Below are 23,217 nucleotides of genomic sequence, written 5' to 3' on the forward strand. Positions count from 1 at the left end.
AGAGCTGGGTGTGACATTACCCAGTGTGCAGAGCAGGGTGTGACATTACCCAGTGTGCAGAGCTGGGCGTGACATTACCCAGTGTGCAGAGCTGGGCGTGACATTACCCAGTGTGCAGAGCAGGGTGTGACATTACCCAGTGTGCAGAGCAGGGTGTGACATTACCCAGTGTGCAGAGCTGGGTGTGACATTACCCAGTGTGCAGAGCTGGGCGTGACATTACCCAGTGTGCGGAGCTGGGCGTGACATTACACAGTGTGCAGAGCTGGGCGTGACATTACCCAGTGTGCAGAGCAGGGTGTGACATTACCCAGTGTGCAGAGCAGGGTGTGACATTACCCAGTGTGCAGAGCTGGGCGTGACATTACCCAGTGTGCAGAGCTGGGTGTGACATTACCCAGTGTGCAGAGCTGGGCGTGACATTACCCAGTGTGCAGAGCTGGGTGTGACATTACCCAGTGTGCAGAGCTGGGTGTGACATTACCCAGTGTGCAGAGCTGGGCGTGACATTACCCAGTGTGCAGAGCTGGGCGTGACATTACCCAGTGTGCAGAGCAGGGTGTGACATTACCCAGTGTGCAGAGCTGGGTGTGACATTACCCAGTGTGCAGAGCAGGGTGTGACATTACCCAGTGTGCAGAGCTGGGTGTGACATTACCCAGTGTGCAGAGCTGGGCGTGACATTACCCAGTGTGCAGAGCTGGGCGTGACATTACCCAGTGTGCAGAGCTGGGTGTGACATTACCCAGTGTGCAGAGCTGGGTGTGACATTACCCAGTGTGCAGAGCTGGGCGTGACATTACCCAGTGTGCAGAGCTGGGCGTGACATTACCCAGTGTGCAGAGCTGGGTGTGACATTACCCAGTGTGCAGAGCTGGGCGTGACATTACCCAGTGTGCAGAGCTGGGTGTGACATTACCCAGTGTGCAGAGCTGGGCGTGACATTACCCAGTGTGCAGAGCTGGTGTGACATTACCCAGTGTGCAGAGCTGGGCGTGACATTACCCAGTGTGCAGAGCTGGGCGTGACATTACCCAGTGTGCAGAGCTGGGTGTGACATTACCCAGTGTGCAGAGCTGGGCGTGACATTACCCAGTGTGCAGAGCTGGGCGTGACATTACCCAGTGTGCAGAGCAGGGTGTGACATTACCCAGTGTGCAGAGCTGGGTGTGACATTACCCAGTGTGCAGAGCTGGGCGTGACATTACCCAGTGTGCAGAGCTGGGCGTGACATTACCCAGTGTGCAGAGCTGGGCGTGACATTACCCAGTGTGCAGAGCTGGGCGTGACATTACCCAGTGTGCAGAGCTGGGCGTGACATTACACAGTGTGCAGAGCTGGGCGTGACATTACCCAGTGTGCAGAGCTGGGCGTGACATTACCCAGTGTGCAGAGCTGGGCGTGACATTACCCAGTGTGCAGAGCTGGGCGTGACATTACCCAGTGTGCAGAGCTGGGTGTGACATTACCCAGTGTGCAGAGCTGGGCGTGACATTACCCAGTGTGCAGAGCTGGGCGTGACATTACCCAGTGTGCAGAGCTGGGCGTGACATTACCCAGTGTGCAGAGCTGGGCGTGACATTACCCAGTGTGCAGAGCTGGCGTGACATTACACAGTGTGCAGAGCTGGGCGTGACATTACCCAGTGTGCAGAGCTGGGCGTGACATTACCCAGTGTGCAGAGCTGGGCGTGACATTACCCAGTGTGCAGAGCTGGGCGTGACATTACCCAGTGTGCAGAGCTGGGCGTGACATTACCCAGTGTGCAGAGCAGGGTGTGACATTACCCAGTGTGCAGAGCAGGGCGTGACATTACCCAGTGTGCAGAGCGTGACATTACCCAGTGTGCAGAGCTGGGTGTGACATTACCCAGTGTGCAGAGCAGGGTGTGACATTACCCAGTGTGCAGAGCAGGGCGTGACATTACCCAGTGTGCAGAGCAGGGCGTGACATTACCCAGTGTGCAGAGCTGGGTGTGACATTACCCAGTGTGCAGAGCTGGGCGTGACATTACCCAGTGTGCAGAGCTGGGCGTGACATTACCCAGTGTGCAGAGCAGGGTGTGACATTACCCAGTGTGCAGAGCTGGGCGTGACATTACCCAGTGTGCAGAGCAGGGGGTGACATTACCCAGTGTGCAGAGCTGGGCGTGACATTACCCAGTGTGCAGAGCTGGATGTGACATTACCCAGTGTGCAGAGCTGGGTGTGACATTACCCAGTGTGCAGAGCTGGGTGTGACATTACCCAGTGTGCAGAGCAGGGTGTGACATTACCCAGTGTGCAGAGCTGGGCGTGACATTACCCAGTGTGCAGAGCTGGGCGTGACATTACCCAGTGTGCAGAGCTGGGCGTGACATTACCCAGTGTGCAGAGCTGGGCGTGACATTACCCAGTGTGCAGAGCAGGGTGTGACATTACCCAGTGTGCAGAGCTGGGTGTGACATTACCCAGTGTGCAGAGCTGGGTGTGACATTACCCAGTGTGCAGAGCTGGGTGTGACATTACCCAGTGTGCAGAGCTGGGCGTGACATTACCCAGTGTGCAGAGCAGGGTGTGACATTACCCAGTGTGCAGAGCTGGGTGTGACATTACCCAGTGTGCAGAGCTGGGTGTGACATTACCCAGTGTGCAGAGCTGGGCGTGACATTACCCAGTGTGCAGAGCTGGGCGTGACATTACCCAGTGTGCAGAGCTGGGCGTGACATTACCCAGTGTGCAGAGCTGGGCGTGACATTACCCAGTGTGCAGAGCTGGGCGTGACATTACCCAGTGTGCAGAGCTGGGTGTGACATTACCCAGTGTGCAGAGCTGGGTGTGACATTACCCAGTGTGCAGAGCTGGGCGTGACATTACCCAGTGTGCAGAGCTGGGCGTGACATTACCCAGTGTGCAGAGCTGGGTGTGACATTACCCAGTGTGCAGAGCTGGGTGTGACATTACCCAGTGTGCAGAGCTGGGTGTGACATTACCCAGTGTGCAGAGCTGGGCGTGACATTACCCAGTGTGCAGAGCTGGGGGTGACATTACCCAGTGTGCAGAGCTGGGCGTGACATTACCCAGTGTGCAGAGCTGGGCGTGACATTACCCAGTGTGCAGAGCTGGGTGTGACATTACCCAGTGTGCAGAGCTGGGCGTGACATTACCCAGTGTGCAGAGCTGGGTGTGACATTACCCAGTGTGCAGAGCAGGGTGTGACATTACCCAGTGTGCAGAGCTGGGCGTGACATTACCCAGTGTGCAGAGCTGGGCGTGACATTACCCAGTGTGCAGAGCTGGGCGTGACATTACCCAGTGTGCAGAGCTGGGTGTGACATTACCCAGTGTGCAGAGCAGGGTGTGACATTACCCAGTGTGCAGAGCTGGGCGTGACATTACCCAGTGTGCAGAGCTGGGCGTGACATTACCCAGTGTGCAGAGCTGGGTGTGACATTACCCAGTGTGCAGAGCTGGGTGTGACATTACCCAGTGTGCAGAGCTGGGTGTGACATTACCCAGTGTGCAGAGCTGGGTGTGACATTACCCAGTGTGCAGAGCTGGGTGTGACATTACCCAGTGTGCAGAGCAGGGCGTGACATTACCCAGTGTGCAGAGCTGGGCGTGACATTACCCAGTGTGCAGAGCTGGGCGTGACATTACCCAGTGTGCAGAGCTGGGCGTGACATTACCCAGTGTGCAGAGCAGGGTGTGACATTACCCAGTGTGCAGAGCTGGGTGTGACATTACCCAGTGTGCAGAGCAGGGCGTGACATTACCCAGTGTGCAGAGCTGGGTGTGACATTACCCAGTGTGCAGAGCTGGGTGTGACATTACCCAGTGTGCAGAGCTGGGTGTGACATTACCCAGTGTGCAGAGCTGGGCGTGACATTACCCAGTGTGCAGAGCTGGGTGTGACATTACCCAGTGTGCAGAGCTGGGTGTGACATTACCCAGTGTGCAGAGCTGGGTGTGACATTACCCAGTGTGCAGAGCAGGGCGTGACATTACCCAGTGTGCAGAGCTGGGCGTGACATTACCCAGTGTGCAGAGCTGGGCGTGACATTACCCAGTGTGCAGAGCTGGGCGTGACATTACCCAGTGTGCAGAGCAGGGTGTGACATTACCCAGTGTGCAGAGCTGGGTGTGACATTACCCAGTGTGCAGAGCTGGGCGTGACATTACCCAGTGTGCAGAGCTGGGCGTGACATTACCCAGTGTGCAGAGCTGGGCGTGACATTACCCAGTGTGCAGAGCTGGGCGTGACATTACCCAGTGTGCAGAGCTGGGCGTGACATTACCCAGTGTGCAGAGCAGGGTGTGACATTACCCAGTGTGCAGAGCTGGGTGTGACATTACCCAGTGTGCAGAGCAGGGTGTGACATTACCCAGTGTGCAGAGCTGGGCGTGACATTACCCAGTGTGCAGAGCAGGGTGTGACATTACCCAGTGTGCAGAGCAGGGTGTGACATTACCCAGTGTGCAGAGCTGGGTGTGACATTACCCAGTGTGCAGAGCTGGGGGTGACATTACCCAGTGTGCAGAGCTGGGTGTGACATTACCCAGTGTGCAGAGCTGGGCGTGACATTACCCAGTGTGCAGAGCTGGGCGTGACATTACCCAGTGTGCAGAGCTGGGGGTGACATTACCCAGTGTGCAGAGCAGGGCGTGACATTACCCAGTGTGCAGAGCTGGGGGTGACATTACCCAGTGTGCAGAGCTGGGCGTGACATTACCCAGTGTGCAGAGCTGGGCGTGACATTACCCAGTGTGCAGAGCAGGGCGTGACATTACCCAGTGTGCAGAGCAGGGTGTGACATTACCCAGTGTGCAGAGCTGGGTGTGACATTACCCAGTGTGCAGAGCTGGGTGTGACATTACCCAGTGTGCAGAGCTGGGGGTGACATTACCCAGTGTGCAGAGCTGGGCGTGACATTACCCAGTGTGCAGAGCTGGGCGTGACATTACCCAGTGTGCAGAGCAGGGTGTGACATTACCCAGTGTGCAGAGCTGGGCGTGACATTACCCAGTGTGCAGAGCTGGGCGTGACATTACCCAGTGTGCAGAGCTGGGGGTGACATTACCCAGTGTGCAGAGCTGGGCGTGACATTACCCAGTGTGCAGAGCTGGGCGTGACATTACCCAGTGTGCAGAGCAGGGCGTGACATTACCCAGTGTGCAGAGCAGGGTGTGACATTACCCAGTGTGCAGAGCTGGGTGTGACATTACCCAGTGTGCAGAGCTGGGCGTGACATTACCCAGTGTGCAGAGCAGGGCGTGACATTACCCAGTGTGCAGAGCTGGGCGTGACATTACCCAGTGTGCAGAGCTGGGTGTGACATTACCCAGTGTGCAGAGCAGGGTGTGACATTACCCAGTGTGCAGAGCTGGGCGTGACATTACCCAGTGTGCAGAGCTGGGCGTGACATTACCCAGTGTGCAGAGCAGGGTGTGACATTACCCAGTGTGCAGAGCAGGGTGTGACATTACCCAGTGTGCAGAGCTGGGTGTGACATTACCCAGTGTGCAGAGCTGGGCGTGACATTACCCAGTGTGCGGAGCTGGGCGTGACATTACACAGTGTGCAGAGCTGGGCGTGACATTACCCAGTGTGCAGAGCAGGGTGTGACATTACCCAGTGTGCAGAGCAGGGTGTGACATTACCCAGTGTGCAGAGCTGGGCGTGACATTACCCAGTGTGCAGAGCTGGGTGTGACATTACCCAGTGTGCAGAGCTGGGCGTGACATTACCCAGTGTGCAGAGCTGGGTGTGACATTACCCAGTGTGCAGAGCTGGGTGTGACATTACCCAGTGTGCAGAGCTGGGCGTGACATTACCCAGTGTGCAGAGCTGGGCGTGACATTACCCAGTGTGCAGAGCAGGGTGTGACATTACCCAGTGTGCAGAGCTGGGTGTGACATTACCCAGTGTGCAGAGCAGGGTGTGACATTACCCAGTGTGCAGAGCTGGGTGTGACATTACCCAGTGTGCAGAGCTGGGCGTGACATTACCCAGTGTGCAGAGCTGGGCGTGACATTACCCAGTGTGCAGAGCTGGGTGTGACATTACCCAGTGTGCAGAGCTGGGTGTGACATTACCCAGTGTGCAGAGCTGGGCGTGACATTACCCAGTGTGCAGAGCTGGGCGTGACATTACCCAGTGTGCAGAGCTGGGTGTGACATTACCCAGTGTGCAGAGCTGGGCGTGACATTACCCAGTGTGCAGAGCTGGGTGTGACATTACCCAGTGTGCAGAGCTGGGCGTGACATTACCCAGTGTGCAGAGCTGGGTGTGACATTACCCAGTGTGCAGAGCTGGGCGTGACATTACCCAGTGTGCAGAGCTGGGCGTGACATTACCCAGTGTGCAGAGCTGGGTGTGACATTACCCAGTGTGCAGAGCTGGGCGTGACATTACCCAGTGTGCAGAGCTGGGCGTGACATTACCCAGTGTGCAGAGCAGGGTGTGACATTACCCAGTGTGCAGAGCTGGGTGTGACATTACCCAGTGTGCAGAGCTGGGCGTGACATTACCCAGTGTGCAGAGCTGGGCGTGACATTACCCAGTGTGCAGAGCTGGGCGTGACATTACCCAGTGTGCAGAGCTGGGCGTGACATTACCCAGTGTGCAGAGCTGGGCGTGACATTACACAGTGTGCAGAGCTGGGCGTGACATTACCCAGTGTGCAGAGCTGGGCGTGACATTACCCAGTGTGCAGAGCTGGGCGTGACATTACCCAGTGTGCAGAGCTGGGCGTGACATTACCCAGTGTGCAGAGCTGGGTGTGACATTACCCAGTGTGCAGAGCTGGGCGTGACATTACCCAGTGTGCAGAGCTGGGCGTGACATTACCCAGTGTGCAGAGCTGGGCGTGACATTACCCAGTGTGCAGAGCTGGGCGTGACATTACCCAGTGTGCAGAGCTGGGCGTGACATTACACAGTGTGCAGAGCTGGGCGTGACATTACCCAGTGTGCAGAGCTGGGCGTGACATTACCCAGTGTGCAGAGCTGGGCGTGACATTACCCAGTGTGCAGAGCTGGGCGTGACATTACCCAGTGTGCAGAGCTGGGCGTGACATTACCCAGTGTGCAGAGCAGGGTGTGACATTACCCAGTGTGCAGAGCAGGGCGTGACATTACCCAGTGTGCAGAGCGTGACATTACCCAGTGTGCAGAGCTGGGTGTGACATTACCCAGTGTGCAGAGCAGGGTGTGACATTACCCAGTGTGCAGAGCAGGGCGTGACATTACCCAGTGTGCAGAGCAGGGCGTGACATTACCCAGTGTGCAGAGCTGGGTGTGACATTACCCAGTGTGCAGAGCTGGGCGTGACATTACCCAGTGTGCAGAGCTGGGCGTGACATTACCCAGTGTGCAGAGCAGGGTGTGACATTACCCAGTGTGCAGAGCTGGGCGTGACATTACCCAGTGTGCAGAGCAGGGGGTGACATTACCCAGTGTGCAGAGCTGGGCGTGACATTACCCAGTGTGCAGAGCTGGATGTGACATTACCCAGTGTGCAGAGCTGGGTGTGACATTACCCAGTGTGCAGAGCTGGGTGTGACATTACCCAGTGTGCAGAGCAGGGTGTGACATTACCCAGTGTGCAGAGCTGGGCGTGACATTACCCAGTGTGCAGAGCTGGGCGTGACATTACCCAGTGTGCAGAGCTGGGCGTGACATTACCCAGTGTGCAGAGCTGGGCGTGACATTACCCAGTGTGCAGAGCAGGGTGTGACATTACCCAGTGTGCAGAGCTGGGTGTGACATTACCCAGTGTGCAGAGCTGGGTGTGACATTACCCAGTGTGCAGAGCTGGGTGTGACATTACCCAGTGTGCAGAGCTGGGCGTGACATTACCCAGTGTGCAGAGCAGGGTGTGACATTACCCAGTGTGCAGAGCTGGGTGTGACATTACCCAGTGTGCAGAGCTGGGTGTGACATTACCCAGTGTGCAGAGCTGGGCGTGACATTACCCAGTGTGCAGAGCTGGGCGTGACATTACCCAGTGTGCAGAGCTGGGCGTGACATTACCCAGTGTGCAGAGCTGGGCGTGACATTACCCAGTGTGCAGAGCTGGGCGTGACATTACCCAGTGTGCAGAGCTGGGTGTGACATTACCCAGTGTGCAGAGCTGGGTGTGACATTACCCAGTGTGCAGAGCTGGGCGTGACATTACCCAGTGTGCAGAGCTGGGCGTGACATTACCCAGTGTGCAGAGCTGGGTGTGACATTACCCAGTGTGCAGAGCTGGGTGTGACATTACCCAGTGTGCAGAGCTGGGCGTGACATTACCCAGTGTGCAGAGCAGGGTGTGACATTACCCAGTGTGCAGAGCTGGGCGTGACATTACCCAGTGTGCAGAGCTGGGTGTGACATTACCCAGTGTGCAGAGCTGGGGGTGACATTACCCAGTGTGCAGAGCTGGGTGTGACATTACCCAGTGTGCAGAGCTGGGCGTGACATTACCCAGTTTGCAGAGCTGGGCGTGACATTACCCAGTGTGCAGAGCTGGGCGTGACATTACCCAGTGTGCAGAGCAGGGTGTGACATTACCCAGTGTGCAGAGCTGGGTGTGACATTACCCAGTGTGCAGAGCTGGGTGTGACATTACCCAGTGTGCAGAGCAGGGTGTGACATTACCCAGTGTGCAGAGCAGGGTGTGACATTACCCAGTGTGCAGAGCTGGGTGTGACATTACCCAGTGTGCAGAGCAGGGTGTGACATTACCCAGTGTGCAGAGCTGGGCGTGACATTACCCAGTGTGCAGAGCAGGGTGTGACATTACCCAGTGTGCAGAGCTGGGCGTGACATTACCCAGTGTGCAGAGCTGGGCGTGACATTACCCAGTGTGCAGAGCTGGGCGTGACATTACCCAGTGTGCAGAGCAGGGCGTGACATTACCCAGTGTGCAGAGCTGGGTGTGACATTACCCAGTGTGCAGAGCTGGGGGTGACATTACCCAGTGTGCAGAGCTGGGCGTGACATTACCCAGTGTGCAGAGCAGGGCGTGACATTACCCAGTGTGCAGAGCTGGGTGTGACATTACCCAGTGTGCAGAGCTGGGGGTGACATTACCCAGTGTGCAGAGCTGGGCGTGACATTACCCATTGTGCAGAGCAGGGTGTGACATTACCCAGTGTGCAGAGCTGGGCGTGACATTACCCAGTGTGCAGAGCTGGGTGTGACATTACCCAGTGTGCAGAGCTGGGCGTGACATTACCCAGTGTGCAGAGCTGGGCGTGACATTACCCAGTGTGCAGAGCTGGGCGTGACATTACCCAGTGTGCAGAGCAGGGTGTGACATTACCCAGTGTGCAGAGCTGGGTGTGACATTACCCAGTGTGCAGAGCAGGGTGTGACATTACCCAGTGTGCAGAGCTGGGCGTGACATTACCCAGTGTGCAGAGCTGGGCGTGACATTACCCAGTGTGCAGAGCAGGGTGTGACATTACCCAGTGTGCAGAGCTGGGCGTGACATTACCCAGTGTGCAGAGCTGGGCGTGACATTACCCAGTGTGCAGAGCTGGGCGTGACATTACCCAGTGTGCAGAGCAGGGTGTGACATTACCCAGTGTGCAGAGCTGGGCGTGACATTACCCAGTGTGCAGAGCTGGGTGTGACATTACCCAGTGTGCAGAGCTGGGCGTGACATTACCCAGTGTGCAGAGCTGGGCGTGACATTACCCAGTGTGCAGAGCTGGGTGTGACATTACCCAGTGTGCAGAGCTGGGCGTGACATTACCCAGTGTGCAGAGCTGGGTGTGACATTACCCAGTGTGCAGAGCTGGGTGTGACATTACCCAGTGTGCAGAGCTGGGCGTGACATTACCCAGTGTGCAGAGCTGGGTGTGACATTACCCAGTGTGCAGAGCAGGGCGTGACATTACCCAGTGTGCAGAGCAGGGTGTGACATTACCCAGTGTGCAGAGCTGGGGGTGACATTACCCAGTGTGCAGAGCTGGGTGTGACATTACCCAGTGTGCAGAGCTGGGGGTGACATTACCCAGTGTGCAGAGCTGGGCGTGACATTACCCAGTGTGCAGAGCTGGGTGTGACATTACCCAGTGTGCAGAGCTGGGCGTGACATTACCCAGTGTGCAGAGCTGGGTGTGACATTACCCAGTGTGCAGAGCTGGGTGTGACATTACCCAGTGTGCAGAGCTGGGCGTGACATTACCCAGTGTGCAGAGCTGGGTGTGACATTACCCAGTGTGCAGAGCTGGGCGTGACATTACCCAGTGTGCAGAGCTGGGCGTGACATTACCCAGTGTGCAGAGCTGGGTGTGACATTACCCAGTGTGCAGAGCTGGGCGTGACATTACCCAGTGTGCAGAGCTGGGCGTGACATTACCCAGTGTGCAGAGCTGGGTGTGACATTACCCAGTGTGCAGAGCTGGGTGTGACATTACCCAGTGTGCAGAGCTGGGTGTGACATTACCCAGTGTGCAGAGCTGGGTGTGACATTACCCAGTGTGCAGAGCTGGGTGTGACATTACCCAGTGTGCAGAGCTGGGTGTGACATTACCCAGTGTGCAGAGCTGGGCGTGACATTACCCAGTGTGCAGAGCTGGGCGTGACATTACCCAGTGTGCAGAGCAGGGTGTGACATTACCCAGTGTGCAGAGCTGGACGTGACATTACCCAGTGTGCAGAGCAGGGTGTGACATTACCCAGTGTGCAGAGCTGGGCGTGACATTACCCAGTGTGCAGAGCTGGGCGTGACATTACCCAGTGTGCAGAGCAGGGTGTGACATTACCCAGTGTGCAGAGCTGGACGTGACATTACCCAGTGTGCAGAGCAGGGTGTGACATTACCCAGTGTGCAGAGCTGGGCGTGACATTACCCAGTGTGCAGAGCTGGGCGTGACATTACCCAGTGTGCAGAGCAGGGCGTGACATTACCCAGTGTGCAGAGCTGGGCGTGACATTACCCAGTGTGCAGAGCTGGGTGTGACATTACCCAGTGTGCAGAGCTGGGCGTGACATTACCCAGTGTGCAGAGCTGGACGTGACATTACCCAGTGTGCAGAGCTGGGTGTGACATTACCCAGTGTGCAGAGCTGGGTGTGACATTACCCAGTGTGCAGAGCTGGGTGTGACATTACCCAGTGTGCAGAGCTGGGCGTGACATTACCCAGTGTGCAGAGCAGGGTGTGACATTACCCAGTGTGCAGAGCTGGGGGTGACATTACCCAGTGTGCAGAGCTGGGCGTGACATTACCCAGTGTGCAGAGCTGGGCGTGACATTACCCAGTGTGCAGAGCTGGGCGTGACATTACCCAGTGTGCAGAGCTGGGTGTGACATTACCCAGTGTGCAGAGCTGGGGGTGACATTACCCAGTGTGCAGAGCTGGGCGTGACATTACCCAGTGTGCAGAGCTGGGCGTGACATTACCCAGTGTGCAGAGCTGGGTGTGACATTACCCAGTGTGCAGAGCTGGGTGTGACATTACCCAGTGTGCAGAGCAGGGTGTGACATTACCCAGTGTGCAGAGCTGGGGGTGACATTACCCAGTGTGCAGAGCTGGGCGTGACATTACCCAGTGTGCAGAGCTGGGTGTGACATTACCCAGTGTGCAGAGCTGGGTGTGACATTACCCAGTGTGCAGAGCTGGGTGTGACATTACCCAGTGTGCAGAGCTGGGCGTGACATTACCCAGTGTGCAGAGCTGGGGGTGACATTACCCAGTGTGCAGAGCTGGGCGTGACATTACCCAGTGTGCAGAGCTGGGCGTGACATTACCCATTGTGCAGAGCTGGGTGTGACATTACCCATTGTGCAGAGCAGGATGTGACATTACCCAGTGTGCAGAGCTGGGCGTGACATTACCCAGTGTGCAGAGCTGGGCGTGACATTACCCAGTGTGCAGAGCTGGGCGTGACATTACCCAGTGTGCAGAGCTGGGCGTGACATTACCCAGTGTGCAGAGCTGGGCGTGACATTACCCAGTGTGCAGAGCTGGGCGTGACATTACCCAGTGTGCAGAGCAGGGTGTGACATTACCCAGTGTGCAGAGCTGGGTGTGACATTACCCAGTGTGCAGAGCTGGGTGTGACATTACCCAGTGTGCAGAGCTGGGCGTGACATTACCCAGTGTGCAGAGCTGGGCGTGACATTACCCAGTGTGCAGAGCTGGGCGTGACATTACCCAGTGTGCAGAGCTGGGTGTGACATTACCCAGTGTGCAGAGCTGGGCGTGACATTACCCAGTGTGCAGAGCTGGGCGTGACATTACCCAGTGTGCAGAGCAGGGTGTGACATTACCCAGTGTGCAGAGCTGGGTGTGACATTACCCAGTGTGCAGAGCTGGGCGTGACATTACCCAGTGTGCAGAGCTGGGTGTGACATTACCCATTGTGCAGAGCAGGATGTGACATTACCCAGTGTGCAGAGCTGGGCGTGACATTACCCAGTGTGCAGAGCTGGGCGTGACATTACCCAGTGTGCAGAGCTGGGCGTGACATTACCCAGTGTGCAGAGCTGGGCGTGACATTACCCAGTGTGCAGAGCTGGGTGTGACATTACCCAGTGTGCAGAGCAGGGCGTGACATTACCCAGTGTGCAGAGCTGGGTGTGACATTACACAGTGTGCGACATTACCCAGTGTGCAGAGCTGGGCGTGACATTACCCAGTGTGCAGAGCTGGGCGTGACATTACCCAGTGTGCAGAGCTGGGCGTGACATTACCCAGTGTGCAGAGCAGGGCGTGACATTACCCAGTGTGCAGAGCTGGGTGTGACATTACCCAGTGTGCAGAGCAGGGCGTGACATTACCCAGTGTGCAGAGCTGGGCGTGACATTACCCAGTGTGCAGAGCTGGGTGTGACATTACCCAGTGTGCAGAGCAGGGCGTGACATTACCCAGTGTGCAGAGCTGGGCGTGACATTACCCAGTGTGCAGAGCAGGGTGTGACATTACCCAGTGTGCAGAGCTGGGCGTGACATTACCCAGTGTGCAGAGCTGGGTGTGACATTACCCAGTGTGCAGAGCTGGGTGTGACATTACCCAGTGTGCAGAGCTGGGTGTGACATTACCCAGTGTGCAGAGCTGGGCGTGACATTACCCAGTGTGCAGAGCTGGGTGTGACATTACCCAGTGTGCAGAGCTGGGTGTGACATTACCCAGTGTGCAGAGCTGGGTGTGACATTACCCAGTGTGCAGAGCTGGGCGTGACATTACCCAGTGTGCAGAGCAGGGCGTGACATTACCCAGTGTGCAGAGCTGGGCGTGACATTACCCAGTGTGCAGAGCTGGGCGTGACATTACCCAGTGTGCAGAGCTGGGCGTGACATTACCCAGTGTGCAGAGCTGGGCGTGACATTACCCAGTGTGCAGAGCTGGGCGTGACATTACCCAGTGTGCAGAGCAGGGCGTGACATTACCCAGTGTGCAGAGCTGGGCGTGACATTACCCAGTGTGCAGAGCTGGGCGTGACATTACCCAGTGTGCAGAGCTGGGCGTGACATTACCCAGTGTGCAGAGCTGGGCGTGACATTACCCAGTGTGCAGAGCTGGGCGTGACATTACCCAGTGTGCAGAGCTGGGCGTGACATTACCCAGTGTGCAGAGCTGGGTGTGACATTACCCAGTGTGCAGAGCAGGGTGTGACATTACCCAGTGTGCAGAGCTGGGCGTGACATTACCCAGTGTGCAGAGCTGGGCGTGACATTACCCAGTGTGCAGAGCTGGGCGTGACATTACCCAGTGTGCAGAGCAGAGCGTGACATTACCCAGTGTGCAGAGCAGGGGGTGACATTACCCAGTGTGCAGAGCTGGGCGTGACATTACCCAGTGTGCAGAGCTGGGCGTGACATTACCCAGTGTGCAGAGCTGGGCGTGACATTACCCAGTGTGCAGAGCTGGGCGTGACATTACCCAGTGTGCAGAGCTGGGCGTGACATTACCCAGTGTGCAGAGCTGGGCGTGACATTACCCAGTGTGCAGAGCTGGGCGTGACATTACCCAGTGTGCAGAGCTGGGCGTGACATTACCCAGTGTGCAGAGCTGGGCGTGACATTACCCAGTGTGCAGAGCTGGGCGTGACATTACCCAGTGTGCAGAGCTGGGCGTGACATTACCCAGTGTGCAGAGCTGGGTGTGACATTACCCAGTGTGCAGAGCAGGGCGTGACATTACCCAGTGTGCAGAGCTGGGCGTGACATTACCCAGTGTGCAGAGCTGGGCGTGACATTACCCAGTGTGCAGAGCTGGGTGTGACATTACCCAGTGTGCAGAGCTGGGCGTGACATTACCCAGTGTGCAGAGCTGGGTGTGACATTACCCAGTGTGCAGAGCTGGGTGTGACATTACCCAGTGTGCAGAGCTGGGCGTGACATTACCCAGTGTGCAGAGCTGGGTGTGACATTACCCAGTGTGCAGAGCTGGGTGTGACATTACCCAGTGTGCAGAGCTGGGCGTGACATTACCCAGTGTGCAGAGCTGGGTGTGACATTACCCAGTGTGCAGAGCTGGGCGTGACATTACCCAGTGTGCAGAGCTGGGCGTGACATTACCCAGTGTGCAGAGCTGGATGTGACATTACCCAGTGTGCAGAGCTGGGTGTGACATTACACAGTGTGCAGAGCTGGGTGTGACATTACCCAGTGTGCAGAGCTGGGGGTGACATTACCCAGTGTGCAGAGCTGGGGGTGACATTACCCAGTGTGCAGAGCTGGGCGTGACATTACCCAGTGTGCAGAGCTGGGCGTGACATTACCCAGTGTGCAGAGCTGGGCGTGACATTACCCAGTGTGCAGAGCTGGGCGTGACATTACCCAGTGTGCAGAGCTGGGCGTGACATTACCCAGTGTGCAGAGCTGGGCGTGACATTACCCAGTGTGCAGAGCTGGGCGTGACATTACCCAGTGTGCAGAGCTGGGCGTGACATTACCCAGTGTGCAGAGCTGGGCGTGACATTACCCAGTGTGCAGAGCTGGGTGTGACATTACCCAGTGTGCAGAGCTGGGTGTGACATTACACAGTGTGCGACATTACCCAGTGTGCAGAGCTGGGTGTGACATTACCCAGTGTGCAGAGCTGGGTGTGACATTACACAGTGTGCGACATTACCCAGTGTGCAGAGCTGGGTGTGACATTACCCAGTGTGCAGAGCTGGGTGTGACATTAGGTAATTTGTTTTTAATAAAAATGTGTAAACAGCTGGTCAAGTGGTTCTCAAATGATAGATCAGCAAAGATCCCGCTTCCAAAGGTTTACTAAATGGCCGCCTTTCAGTTTCAATCAATCCATCAGTGTAACTCTGCAGCTACAATGTATTCTGATATTAATATGATAATGTTATCTATTGTCAGTTTAGAGCTCATTCTGCTGGGAATATTGGTAACAAATTGTCATGGAAGTGTTGCACACATCTTGCACTGCTGGGGAAGTGATCAAGCTTGCTATATAAATCAAAGGATGCTCAGTATATTAAATCAATACAAGGGCATGGAGTTTTAATTTAAAAAATAGTCAGCATTATCCAATACTACAGAACAGATTAAAGGTAGGATATCGCTCCTTTGAAGAGGCACACTCGTGTACACTGTACAATAATTATTCATCATAAGGTTTGAACTGTTAATTGATTCTGTAATATAGCTGCCAGGATACTGTACTGTGATTGTTACTTCTGTTACCCCCTTTAGGATGCACATTTGAACATTTAAGGGTCAGATTATACCAAACAGACAAGTGTATAGTCTTTGCTGAATGAGCCAGTTGGGTTTACATAGGGTAACAGGGGACACTAAAGCCAATATATTAGATTGCACTATGCACCATAGCCAGTAAGATGCTGCAGCAAGTATAGTTAACGAAGTCACAATAAAAAAAAAGTAAGCCTTAAAACACGGTCTCAATATACTTTATTAGACTTGGAACGGCACAGCAGACGTTCCTGCAGAATGCGTTTTTTTTTTCCAACAAAAGTTTTTATTGGGTGGACGGTACAGGCAAACCATTTTCTAACAACCCACTGTCGTACAAATCAGTACCCAAACCCCTTCCACTCCAGATCTGGCGCCTTCTCTCTGGTAGGGCTGGCAGCCTTTCCCTCTTTCGCCCCCACCTTGCGGAGAAAGGCCTCTCCCTCCTCCAGTTCCTTGATCGTGAAGGCGTTCCCGTTCTTAATGACCAGTAGGCCGAATGGGAAGGTCCAACGATACCAGATGGCTCGGTCTCCTAAGGCCCTTGTAACCGGCTGCAGCTGTCGTCTTCTGGCTCACGTCACTGGGGAGAGGTCTTGGAATAGCTGCAGATTTGCACCCTCAAACTGGCAAGCCTCCGGAACACCGCCTCCCGTGTTCGGAAGAAGTGCATTCGGGCGATCACATTGCGGGGTTGCTCTGTAGCTATTGGGCGGCTGCGCAGCGCTCGGTGGCACCAGTCCATCAGGAGCTCCTGCTCCAGCAGATCCGGGAGCAGAGTTGCCAGCCAGCGGAACACGAAGCCCTGGACGTCAATCTCTGCCTCAGGTATTCCCCGCACCCTTATATTATTGCGCCGCTCTGTTCTCGGAGTCTTCTTGCCGGTCCGCTAGCTCTGCTACCGGTACTTGCAGCTGGGACGTTTTCTTGGCTGCTTTCTTCACCGTCGTATTTGTGGCCGCCATATTGTCCTCCAGGGTCGCCATTCTCTCCCCCATGCTCTGGACTTCCTTGCGGAGCTCTTGTATCTCCGCCTGCAGCAGGGTCTTTAAATCGCGGTAGAGCCGGTCAAAGTCGCACCGGTAGCTGTTCGGGACTGTCCGCTGGCTCGTCCATATGTTCCGAGTCAGACCCGCCGTTTGAACTTTGCGCCATTTCTGCCTCGGCGCTTCGGGGTTTAGGCTTCTGCATATATTTTCGCATATTGCTCGTAGCTTTTTTCTTTGTGCTCTGCGGAGCCATCCCTGCGGAGCCATCCCTGCGGGTTCCCCTTGTTATGAGAGAAAGTTCAGTGCGTTTTATTTGGATTTTCGTTGGTTATTCAGTTTATTAGCAGAACGTGGGGGACGCAGCTCAGGGCTTAGGCTTCCATCCACCTCACCATCGCGCATGCGCCCTCCTCCTGCAGAATGCTTTTAAGTTCACTGCATTTGCCAGAAATCTGATCAAACAGTTTAGGTTTCACAACATTTCCAGAATAGAAGCCGTCTGCTCCACTCCAATAACTGCCGTAAGATCTATGGAAACTGCAAAGCAAGGAGATCTGTATTAATGCTCTGTATCCCAGACACCACACAAGTTAGATGGAATACAAATACAAAATTTAAGGCTGCAAATTGGCCTGTGAATGTTTTATATATTTACATATCCGGGTCCTACAATGCTCAACGTTCTTTTAATTCAGTGCAGGAGACAATTAGTGTACAAACCAGCGCTTCCTCCTGGACAAAAACAACATGGCTGCCAAACCTTGCATGATCAGAAGGTCATTATGAACCAGTGACATTGGTCGTGGCTTTCCATTGGTCAGTGCTGACAGCCACATTTAGTCACTTGCTCAGAAACAGCTAGAGCTTCAGGACTTGTACAAAACACATTTCAGACACCGTATGTTCTGATTAATGACATCTCATCTGAGTATCAGACATGGTTTGGCTTAAGCAAATTCTACAGTCAACATTGTCGATCTGCTGGGGAAAAAAGTTTAAGTCATCACATACTGCAGAGAGATGTCGTGGTAAAGGCGGGACAGCAAAAAGCCCCAAAGCACTTTTGTACTGTGCGTTTAAATACATCAATTTTCTAATGGATTGCTACATTTGAAGGTCCATATTGCCATTTAAATAAACTATTCATTCCTACACAAGAGTGCCTGAATATACAATCCGTTGCTTTCAAAGCATTTAAAATAAAGCTTTTGCAGAAGACAGATGACATATGCAACGGTCCATTAAAAAAAAAAAATCTAAAAACAGCACAAGCAAATTGGGAAATAATTCTGAATCATACGGATCCGTACCTCCTTCAGGTTTCTGTTCTTGATGCCGCAGCCGCCATCTTGTTACACTATGACCTGCGCCAGATCCACACCAGTAAGCCGGTCACAACTTCCCTATAATTATAATTTTAAAAAAAGTCAGGAAGTCAAACTGGGCCCTAGTTAAAGAGCGGCCGGCCAACTCCAGTGCCACCAACAGATCAGGATATCCCCGCTTCAGCACAGGTGGCTTAATCATAATCAAGCCACTTGTGCAGAAGCAGGAATATACTGAACCTGACCTGTTTGTGGCCCTTAACTGGAGTTGACCGTCCCTGAACTAGATTATAGTAAGCAAGTTTGAAAGCTACATGCAACCAACAGTTTGCAGACACGGAAATAATTTGCCGATACATCAGACAAAAACTGGCTTAAAAGCATCACAAATCAACATGGCCGATCTGATGGGGAAAAAAGTTTGGTCATCACACGTATCGGCACAGGAAGCAGACAGGACAAGGATGAGCATGGCTGTTTCATTATCAATATACAGAAAATTGTAACTAAGCAGCGTTATAATTAAGGTTGGCAAGTCTGGACTTGGGCCACATCTGAATGGCAGGTCCTCAATCATGTATGTATTTGTTTATATAATGCAATGTTTAACAATCTTAAAAACCTTTCCTTGCAGTTCTTTAAATAGCAGGACGTATGATAACTCCATCGTAGGTGCAACATTCACTTTTAATGATCTATATACGAGTCCGGCAGAAAGCCATGTACCTCAATTCCTGGCTGATCCCATTCAATGAGGGCTGGGCCATATACAGAAGCCATCACCCAGCCACCCTGTTCCTCCAGCTTCACACCATGCGGACGGCTCTCTCATCTTGACTCCCTTAAGAGAAAAGCAAAGCGCGGGTTAATACGCCGTTGACGTGCGGCGGACATTTAGCGCAATGAGGCATTCTGCTGATGTGTCAGACATATCTGGCTTAAATAGCATCAAAATCAACATGGTCGATCTGATGGGGAAAAAAGTTTGGTCATCACGCACATCAGCCAACCCTGGCAAGCTAATCCAACAGGATGGTGCTGCACAGGCCGCCATTTTGTCACCCCCACCCAAAAATGAAACAAAAGTTGGTAACATGCAAATTCAATGACTCATTGAAAGCAGCGCAGCTATTGCAATGGGGGTTATCATGTAATTACGCAACAATTGTGTCGAGTTATGAAGTTACATTTCCCAATTCATATGCCACAGTAAGGGACCTTGTGCCGATACCATTAACGTTGCAGTTTGTCCTGGAGAATGAAACTTTTTTTGTAGGATATTTAGCAAAAAGCCATTTGTACATCTTGGCCATTTATAAGGTCCCAGCACAGGGGGACGGGAGACAATGTGACACTGAAGGAATGTCACCATCATTGTTACAATTGCAGAAGGGATTTTGCTGCGATCACTGCCTGGCACCAATTTGTGTAAGCTCTGCGGGACAGGGACCTGCAACATTCTGTGCACCGACTGCTATACACGAACCATCAGAGGGGTATTTTGTCAACAGAGGGTCTGCCCCGCAGAGCTTACATTCTAATGGGGGGATATAAAGTGACTTGCCCAGTCTCAAGGGAGCTGGGGCAATTGGACCTCCCACCAATTTACTGCAAAAAGGACACAGGCAAATCCTGTGGGATTAGATGCGGGTTAAGGAGCAGCAATGAAAGAAGGGGCAACCAAGCCATGGGTCCCCCACCCAGAGTCCCAGCCACGTGGCATGCCCCGAGCTCCCACCCAGAGAGCCCAGCAAGGCGGGGGGAGCAACAATTATGTGTTCAGATACAATGGCAATAATGGCCCTGCAGAAGCGTGAATGTCCCTCTACCCATACACGCAGGGCCATGGCACCGGATTGCGGGCGCACTACTTACTGCCGAAGCAGCTCAGGAAGAGAGCGCGTGACACCCGCTTTTATACATCCGCATGCGCAGCTGGCAGCGTGTTACACGGGGCAACCTCCCCTTTACCGGTCTACAGCACGTGGCTGTTAACCCTTTCATACATTCCACCTTAAAGGTGTATGCCCAAACATGGGTGGGGGAAGGGTAGCATGCATGGCAAAGGCAGCTGCACTGATAACCCCAGCAATGGCTGCCACAGGGACAGTGTGTGGGAGGCCTCTCTGATTGCAAAGGGGTTAACGTGACACCAAGACAGTGTCCTGGGCTACGCGAGTAATCTTATTTACAGCTGGAACGCAGTAATTCCAGTGATATCTGCCACATATACCCTTCATCTGTACCTAATGTATTACTTCCTGGTAAAACATTTTTATAAATAATCCGGATGTTCCTAATCCTATTCTACTCCGGCAGAAAGCCATTTACCTCAATTCCTGGCTTATCCCATTCAATGAGGGCTGGGCCATATAGAGAAGGCATTACCCAGCCACCCTGTTCCTCCAGCTTCACACCATGCGGAAGGATCTCTCATCTTGACTCCCTTAAAAGAGAAAAGCAAAGCGCGAGTTAATACGCCGTTGACGTCAGGGGACATTTAGCGCAATGAGGCATTCTGCTGATGTGTCAGACATATCTGGCTTAAATAGCATCAAAATCAACATGGTCGATCTGATGGGGAAAAAAGTTTGGTCATCACACACATCAGCCAACCCTGGCAAGCTAATCCAACAGGATGGTGCTGTACAGGCCGCCATTTTGTCACCCCCACCAAAAATGAAACAAAAGTTGGTAACATGCAAATTCAATGACTCATTGAAAGCAGCGCAGCTATTGCAATGGGGGTTAACATGTAATTACGCAACAATTGTGTTGAGTTATGAAGTTACATTTCCCAATTCATATGTAACAATAAGGGACCCTTGCTCAGATACCAGGAACAACTAGGTGTTCAGATACAAAGGCAATAACAGCCCCCGCAGAACCGTGACTGTCCCCTCTAACCACACGCAGGGCCGGGGCACCGGATTGCGTGTGCACTACACACCACTGCAGCAGCTCAGGAAGACACAGAGCGGCGCCACACCCACTTTTATACATACGCCGCCAGCTGCTTCTGCAGCGCATGCGGGTTACACATGCAACCTCCTTTACTGGTCTGCAGCACCTGTGCAGTGCTGTCCTGCCGGCCCGTTGCCTGGCAGTAACCGGAAGTTACGTTTTGTTGCGCTGCTGCACGATGGCTGTTAACCCGTTCATACATTCCACCTTAAAGGTGTATGCCCAAATAGGGGGGGGGGGGGGGGGAGGAGAAGGGTAACACGCATGGGAGAGGCAGCTGCACTGACACCCCCAGCAATGGCTGCCACAGGGATAGTGTGTGGGAGGCCTCTCTGGTTGCAAAGGGGTTAAAGTGACACCAAGACACTGTCCTGTGCTACATGAGTAGTGTTACTTACTGCTGGAACGCAGTAATTCCAGTGATATCTGCCACATATACCCTTCACCCGTACCTAATGTATTACTTCCTGGTAAAACATTTTTATAAATAATCCGGGTGTTCCTAATCCTATTCTACTCCGGCAGAAAGCCATTTACCGCAATTCCTGGCTGATCCCATTCAATGAGGGCTGGGCCATATAGAGAAGCCATTACCCAGCCACCCTGTTTCTCCATCTTCACACCATGCGCAAGGCTCTTTTATCTTGACTCCCTTAAAAGAGAGAAGCAAATCGCGGGTTAATACGCCGTTGACGTGCGGCGGACAAATAGCGCAATGAGGCATTCTGCTGCTGTGTCAGACATATCTGGCTTAAATAGCATCAAAATCAACATGGTCGATCTGATGGGGAAAAAAGTTTGGTCATCACGCACATCAGCCAACCCTGGCAAGCTAATCCAACAGGATGGTGCTGTACAGGCCGCCATTTTGTCACCCCCACCAAAAATGAAACAAAAGTTGGTAACATGCAAATTCAATGACTCATTGAAAGCAGCGCAGCTATTGCAATGGGGGTTATCGTGTAATTACGCAACAATTGTGTCGAGTTATGAAGTTACATTTCCCAATACAGATGCCACAGTAAGGGACCTTGCGCCGATACTATTAACGTTGCAGTTTGTCCTGGAGAATTAAACATTTTTTGTAGGATATTTAGCAAAAAGCCATTTGTACAACTTGGCCATTTATAAGGTCCCAGCACAGGGGGGCGGGAGACAATGTGACACCGAAGGAATGTCACCATCATTGTTACAATTGCAGAAGGGATTTTGCTGCGATCACTGCCTGGCAGCAATTTGAGTGTAAGCTCTGCGGGACAGGGACCTGCAACATTCTGTGCACCGACTGCTATACACGAACCATCAGAGGGGTATTTTGCTAACAGGGTCTCTGCCCCACAGAGCTTACAATCTAATGGGGGGATATAAAGTGACCTGCCCACGGAAAGAAGGGAGCTGGGGCAATGGGGCCTCCCAGGAGAAGGAGCAGCAATTAAAGAAAGGGTAACCGAGCCACGGGGCCCCCATCCAGAGTCCCAGCCCGGGGCCTCCACCCAGTGTCCCAGCCCGGGGCCCCCATCCAGAGTCCCAGCCCGGGGCCTCCACCCAGTGTCCCAGCACGGGGCCCCCATCCAGAGTCCCAGCCCGGGGCCTCCACCCAGTGTCCCAGCCCGGGGCCCCCATCCAGAGTCCCAGCCCGGGGCCTCCACCCAGTGTCCCAGCACGGGGCCTCCACCCAGAGTCCCAGCCCGGGGCCTCCACCCAGTGTCCCAGCACGGGGCCTCCACCCAGTGTCCCAGCCCAGGGCCTCCACCCAGTGTCCCAGCCCCAGCAAGGCTCGGGGGGGGGGGGGGGGAATAACAATTAGGCGCTCAGATACAAAGGCAATAATAATGTCCCCGCAGAAGCCCGAATGTCCCTCTCCCCGCCGGAGCCAGGGGGAGTGGAGCGGCCGCCCCCGGACACAGCACTCCCCCTCCCGCCCCACCGGGCCCGGCACTCCACCTACCGCCCCACCGGGCCCGGCACTCCCCCTCCCGCCCCACCGGGCCCGCAGTACTCCCCCTCCCGCCCCACCGGGCCCGCAGTACTCCCCCTCCCGCCACACCGGGCCCGCAGTACTCCCCCTCCCGCCACACCGGGCCCGCAGTACTCCCCCTCCCGCCACACCGGGCCCGCAGTACTCCCCCTCCCGCCACACCGGGCCCGCAGTACTCCCCCTCCCGCCACACCGGGCCCGCAGTACTCCCCCTCCCGCCACACCGGGCCCGCAGTACTCACCGCCTCGGCCGCAGCGCAGGAAGAGACTGAGCGCGCGCAGCACATTCGCTTTTATACACCCGCTGCCAGCCGCTTCCGCTGAACCTGCG

The 23,217-nt window shown here is 54.5% G+C and overlaps 1 long non-coding RNA gene and 5 other non-coding genes across 7 annotated transcripts; all 6 read right to left on the minus strand.

The window, feature by feature from the left end:
- Nucleotides 1–15,832: 15,832 nt before the first annotated feature.
- Nucleotides 15,833–23,197, minus strand: LOC142466404 (uncharacterized). 2 transcript variants are annotated; one of them, XR_012788150.1, is made up of 6 exons: nucleotides 23,129–23,197; nucleotides 21,446–21,560; nucleotides 20,276–20,390; nucleotides 18,671–18,785; nucleotides 17,930–18,022; nucleotides 15,833–17,156 (listed from the first exon to the last, which is right to left on the minus strand). It is a non-coding gene; the product is annotated as an uncharacterized LOC142466404 (long non-coding RNA). The 2 variants fall into 2 exon arrangements; XR_012788151.1 differs by lacking the exon at nucleotides 21,446–21,560 and having other exon boundaries at nucleotides 23,129–23,153.
- LOC142467006 (small nucleolar SNORD12/SNORD106) lies at nucleotides 17,543–17,636 on the minus strand. Its single transcript, XR_012788305.1, has one exon. It is a non-coding gene; the product is annotated as a small nucleolar SNORD12/SNORD106 (small nucleolar RNA).
- LOC142467005 (small nucleolar SNORD12/SNORD106) lies at nucleotides 18,294–18,386 on the minus strand. Its single transcript, XR_012788304.1, has one exon. It is a non-coding gene; the product is annotated as a small nucleolar SNORD12/SNORD106 (small nucleolar RNA).
- Nucleotides 18,859–18,950, minus strand: LOC142467009 (small nucleolar SNORD12/SNORD106). Its single transcript, XR_012788307.1, has one exon. It is a non-coding gene; the product is annotated as a small nucleolar SNORD12/SNORD106 (small nucleolar RNA).
- LOC142467008 (small nucleolar SNORD12/SNORD106) lies at nucleotides 20,465–20,556 on the minus strand. Its single transcript, XR_012788306.1, has one exon. It is a non-coding gene; the product is annotated as a small nucleolar SNORD12/SNORD106 (small nucleolar RNA).
- Nucleotides 21,636–21,727, minus strand: LOC142467010 (small nucleolar SNORD12/SNORD106). The gene has a single exon (XR_012788308.1). It is a non-coding gene; the product is annotated as a small nucleolar SNORD12/SNORD106 (small nucleolar RNA).
- Nucleotides 23,198–23,217: the final 20 nt, after the last annotated feature.

The sequence above is a fragment of the Ascaphus truei genome, chromosome 15, assembly GCF_040206685.1.
Source record: "Ascaphus truei isolate aAscTru1 chromosome 15, aAscTru1.hap1, whole genome shotgun sequence".
Classification (NCBI taxonomy): Eukaryota; Metazoa; Chordata; class Amphibia; order Anura; family Ascaphidae; genus Ascaphus; species Ascaphus truei.